The 6000-nt window shown below is 34.6% G+C and overlaps 1 protein-coding gene across 14 annotated transcripts in view; it reads left to right on the top strand.

The window, feature by feature from the left end:
- Pde4d (3',5'-cyclic-AMP phosphodiesterase 4D) overlaps positions 1-6000 on the top strand; it is a 1361839-nt gene that overhangs the window by 565828 nt on the left and 790011 nt on the right. The gene's annotated exons all lie outside the window — the stretch shown is intronic.

The following is a 6000-nucleotide window of genomic DNA, read 5'->3' as shown; positions in this document are numbered from 1 at the left end:
TTGAATGCTATAATAGCATAAAGATGAAAAAGGATCATCTCCATTTTATAGACAAGAAGGCTGAGACATATGGGATGTACTCTGTCTGGAATCACGTAAAGAGGGAGTGCTAGAGCTGAGACTGAAACCAAAATCTCTTGATTCAGCACAAGGCCTCCTGATAGAAATGTGCACAGTAACTGGGCAAATGCTGGCAGTATCAAGATGATGTGAAACTGAACATGAAATTTGTATACTTGAAGCTACAAGTCATGGAAGTCAAATAAGCCAAAAATGATATATTACTCAAGTCCATTTTAAAAATATAACATGAGCCTCTGGAAGCACTGAGAGATGTTTTACTTTTATTTTTAACTTCAGAACTCCCAACAGTATGAAATCAGTTATCACAATAAAGGCAAAGAGTGTGTAGAACTGTACACTGCGTAGAATGTATTCCACATGGCACACAGTAAGATGTATGATGCAGTGCTCAGAGAAATTCAAGCACTTGTTTTCAGTGATCTTCTGAAAGGCAACAAGAAGAAATTGTGTATGGGGGTGTACATTCATGGTGTACACGTTACCCTTTAAATGAGGGTTTAAATTTGTCAGGTTAATGTCCATACGTGAGATGAGTAGGTGTATGAATGCTTCTCTATGGATTTTAAAGAAAAATAATGTCTTTTGAAAAAACTTGTTTTACCATGTGCAGTAGAATTTACAATTATTATTATGTTGACTGAAATTTTGAGAATAGCAGTTTCTGAAAAAATGGGGGAAACCACCTGTCTGTATAAGCAGGTGGGAGAGAGTCTTCATTGTCAGTTCCTTTCAAAATGTTAAATGTATTTTCTATTAAGGTATATCTGTCTAGCAAGGTAGATAGGAATATTAATCTCAATGTAGGAGAGATTATAAAGAATACAATTTCCAGAAAATTAGATCTCTAAGAGAACAAAAAGAAATAAAAAATAAAAATAAAACTTCCCTTAAAAATGTAGATATTAGATTTATTTTAACCAATAGTTTCTCAAAACATAACCACTGTTTAACTGAACTGATATATGATCTAATTATTTCCTTGACTTCCTTTCACATAATAAAATACTATCCTTTCCAGTAATGTATCTTCTCAATAGTAAATTACGATTGGAAGTTCAATAGTGTAGGTGATACCTTGATGCTGTAAAAGCATTCCAGATGACAAGATGTAAATATGAAGAAGAAAATAGCTGAAAACTATAATCACACTATATATAAATCTCATGCCTATAATAAGATATTTGGCATTTTTTTAAACACATAGATATATTAAGTTAAGGGAACATTGTATTGTAATAGTAATGTGTCTGTGTTCAAAACACGTATATTAAAGTTTTCTATTTTGGATCCTAAACTATTACCTATTGTCTTCCTTGAGTTTTTGAAAGTGTTTGGTATTCTGTGTTAAAGAACATATTAATAATCTAAGTTTGTTATACAAAATTTGAGTTTCACATTCTCAAAACATTTAATTTAAAAGTTGGCTATTTATACTATCTACAGTCATGTTCCATGACTTCCTTAAACTTTAAGTAAGGACACTGCAAATATTTAAATAGTGAGTATGAGAAAAAATGCATTTTCATAATTTTGTACATATTGTCAAAGTAATGCTAACCAATTGCTAAAAAACTGATTTTAACTTTTTTCTTTACCTTAATAGATTCTCTTAATTTAGTACATTTTTAAGTGGCATGTGCTGAGTCTCGTGGACCTATCACTTTCTTTTATTTTTGACCATAAAACTTTGTATAAACCATGTTCCATGGGATTTGGCAAGAGGAGCTAGAAAGAAAAGGGGACTAGGAATGAATTTATCAAGGACAGGATATTCACAAAGAGATTTTTACTGGATTATCTTCATTCATTTGCCCAGATATGGAGTAGTAACAAGTAAATACATAACCAAAAATATCTACATGACACATATCTTTAAAACAATGAATATTGAAATAAAAATCAACTGAGAGTTAATCTAAACTTAGCCCATCACTACTCATCCTTTCCTTATAACTTGTATTTTGAGTTTGGAGTTTATTCTTGAAAATAAATGGAATTTTCAAATATTACTGAGGGAAAGATGACTTTGGAAAACATAACGTCTTTTCACTTTTTGAAATAGGTACATTTACATACACTCACAGAGTAACAGTTTGGTCAATAATTTTTACCTCTAAATTATAATGGCCACTTGGAGGGGTATCTTAAGAAGGGTTCAGAAGCATCATATAGAGTAAGCAATTAGAAATACTCTGTTAACGTCTTTGCTAACATGGATTAAAATTATGTCCTCACAGCTTATTATCCATCTTCATGTTTAAAAATATACAATATGTGTGTCTATAACTTGAGCGCTTCTACTCCTGGCTCATAACAGCAATGTTGCTAAGGATTACACTCAATTACACTGTATTATATTTTAAAAGATGTTACAGTTATTTTTACCCCCTGAAACATTTTTCTACATTTTAAAATAGGGAAATCTAATTTTTCCCAAAGAGAGCATTTCATTTTGTCTTTTTCTTAGTTCATTAAATTGATTTGACCCATGTACATATACACCGTCATTGTCATGAACCTTACCATATCACTTTGGAGATTAACTGAGAAATAAGTTTTATTTGTCATCTACATAAGCATTTACAGTTATCGATCTGAGTGTGGTGCATCAATACTTGTCCCAGCATCTCCAGCAGTATCTCTAGCCTAGCCTACTCCTCTCTCTCTTTAACTGTATAATTTAGATCTTCCAAATCTACCTCTGAATAGTCAGTGTTCTTCATTGCTGTCTCCCTGATGCAAGCATTTAACATTAGTTCAGTCACCATTGCGATAGCATCTTGGTAGTGTTGCACTCCAGACTCCCCACATTCCAACCCATTTTACCCACCATACCACCAAATGCACCTTGGTCTAAAGCCCTAGGAAAAACGTTCTCTGCCTACAAGATAAAATTCTAAATTTCTTAGGTCCCTCTTTAGAATATTAACCTACAGTATCTTCCTCCCAGACAATCGCACCATTCATCCCTTTCCATCACCTCTATGAAATGACCACACTCAGGGTTTTGCCACGTGTCAAGATCTCTCTTTGTCCTGCACGCCCATCTCTTTCCATATGAAGCTGTTACGTCTTCCTAGATTGCATTTCCCACGCCCTACAACACCGCTCCTCATTTGTTCAAGACTATCGTGTCATACTCAGCACTTATATTAATAATTCTGTGGATATTTCTATAAGAAAATGGGGTATTTTTATCTTTTAGGGTTTCACTTAACATTTTATACATTCAAGTTTCTTGTAGCTACTGATTACATCCATCTATTTGTCTCCTCCACAAATGATGAGCTTATAAATGTAAAAAATAATAATGAAACCTCACCTTTTCAGTTTATGCTATCTCATACAGGATGTATTTGATTTTATTAATAATCTCTATGAAGAGTAAAAAGGGAATGATACTTTGTTCATTTCATGGGTTGCAAAAGAGAATATTACTGTCTCAGAAAAATGGACCAATACCTAAATTCAAATAAATATAGAAGTTGAAATTGAGCCTTATAATTTCTTTTCTTTCCTTTTTTATTTTAAAGAGAAAAAACAATAAAAATGATACAGAATTTCAAAACAAGCTAATAGGAAAGTAACAATGGTTAATATATTGCATATTATCTTCAAAGTAGCTGCTCAAATTACAAGATATAGGCATGAAAAACTGATCAAACAGTGTAAGCGCAAACCATTCTTTTCAATGAACCAATAGAAATAATTGTCTTAGCAATATATACATATATTAATCTTTTTGTTCCTCTAATTTTTTAACTGTGTCTTCTTTAGATGTGTTCAGCATCTGTTTCGTTACTTTTATCATTTCTTCTTTTACCTGGCAGATTATTTCTAGTTTGAATTCCTTTAAAACTTCCTGGAGTTGCTTCTTTATTTCAGTTGCTATTACCTGCTATTTGCAGGTATTTCAGGTGTATGGCATATATTTTCTTCTATGTACATGACTCCTAGGCTTTCTTGGGATGGGCTGGAGGTTTGAGATTGCATTTTGGTCTTTCATTTTGTCATTTTCCTATATTTCCCTGTTTCAAGTGTTGTTCCAAGGCTTTCCCTGGGCCTGCTGGAAATGGTCTTCTATGCCCTCAGCTCCTGGGACTCCAGCTGTCCAGTTCCCTGGATTGAGAGAAGTGCACTGTGTGGCCCAGGCAGACCCAAATCCTGCGGAGCTGGTCGAGTGTGGCAGGAAGCTGGGAGGTTCCTTGACCACTGGGAGCCATGACCTTAAACTCCCGGGGCTCACAATGGTGCACGGAAACATGTCCGACCGCCCAATTCCCTGGATTGAGAGGGTCACTGAGGGTGGCACAGGCAGGCCCAAGACCTGTGGAGCTGGGACATATATTTCTTTTCTCCTTTCCCCATCCCAGTTGCACTTTCTTTTAAGTAGTTACTGAACCTTTCATAATAACTTTTGTACATTTTGAATCTTACTTAAATTTTCAGTTTCTTAGAATAGGAAGATAATACAGAGTTTATACATGCAAATCTAATTTATTTTACTTATCAGTGTGGTCTCAAGTTGCATCCACTTACCTGTCATGGCCTTGAGTTTATCATTCTTCATAGCTGAGTAATACTCCATAAAATACCACATCTTTTTTATCTGTTCCTCGGTTCATGGGCATATTAGTTGTTTACAAGCTCTACCTATTACAAATTGTGATGAAAATAAACATAGACACACATATGTCACTATGATGGCTGTTTTTAATTCCTCTGGGGAGATACCCAGAAGGGGAATAGCTAGGTGGACTGGAATCTCTAATCCTTGTTTTTGGAGGAACTCGGTGGTTGTACCAGTCTGCACTCCTACCGATGGTGAAAGATTCCTTTTACCTTGCAGCCCCTGCCCCCAGCATTTGTTATTGGTTTATTTCTTGGTGGTAGCCGTTCTTTCTGGGGTGAAATGGAATTTCAGTGTTGTTTTTATTTGCATTTCTCAAGTGAACAATGACATTGAATATTTTTCATGTATTTACTTTCCATTTGTGTTTCCTCATTGTGAAATGTGTATTCATTTCCGATGCCCATTTTTGAATTGGGTCTTTGGATTTTGCGGGGAGCTCGGATTTTTTTCAGTTCTTAAATGTTCTATATAGAAGTCCTTTGAGGAACAGGTGAGTAAAATTTTTTCCAGTTGGTAGGTTTTCTTTTCACTCTGTTGGTAACTTCTTTTGATGTGCAAAATTTTTTTAATAATGTAGGATCCTAATTGTTCACTTTTGAAGTATTTCCCAGGCAGTATGGATTTTGTTCATGAACACTCTGCCTACCCCTTTGTCTTTAAGATTTCTGCCAACTTTCTCTTGCAGTAGATTTAGTGTTTCTGTTTTAATAGTTAGATATTTGATCCATTTTGACTGCAGTTTGGTGCATGTGTCTAGTTTTAGTTTTGGTATGTAGAAAGCTAGCTTTGCAGCACCACTTATCAGAGGCTGTCTTTATTTTGGTGAACATGTTTGAGCCCTTTGTCAAAGACAAGGTGGTATGTTCGGACCTGTGTCTGCCCATTCCAATTTGTTCCACTGAACCTCAGGTCTCATTTTTGCCAGTATCATGCTGATTTTATCATAGTACTTTTGTAGCATAGTTTCAAGTCAGGGATTGTGATGCCTCCTGCCTTGCCTTTGTTGCCAAAAATGGCTTTGATATTCTAGATCTCTTTTGTTTCAAATAAATTTTAGGAGTTTTTTCATTATCTGAGGTATGCTTATGGTATTTTGAGAGGGATTACATTAAGTTCATATAACAGTTTTGGGAATATAGCCATTTTCACAATGTTGTTTCTTCCTATCCATGAGCAAGGGATATCTTTCCATTTTCTCATATATACTTTGACCTAATTTTTCAGGGTACTGTAATTTTCAAGGTATAGATTATTTTATGTCCTTTGTTAAATTGATACCTAAG

This window comes from Cavia porcellus, unplaced genomic scaffold (genome assembly GCF_034190915.1).
Source record: "Cavia porcellus strain 051 isolate PalLab524CR breed Dunkin Hartley unplaced genomic scaffold, mCavPor4.1 scaffold_11, whole genome shotgun sequence".
NCBI classification, from domain to species: domain Eukaryota; kingdom Metazoa; phylum Chordata; class Mammalia; order Rodentia; family Caviidae; genus Cavia; species Cavia porcellus.
Note: the sequence above shows the minus strand (reverse complement) of the source record. Positions and strands in the feature narration are given on the sequence as shown.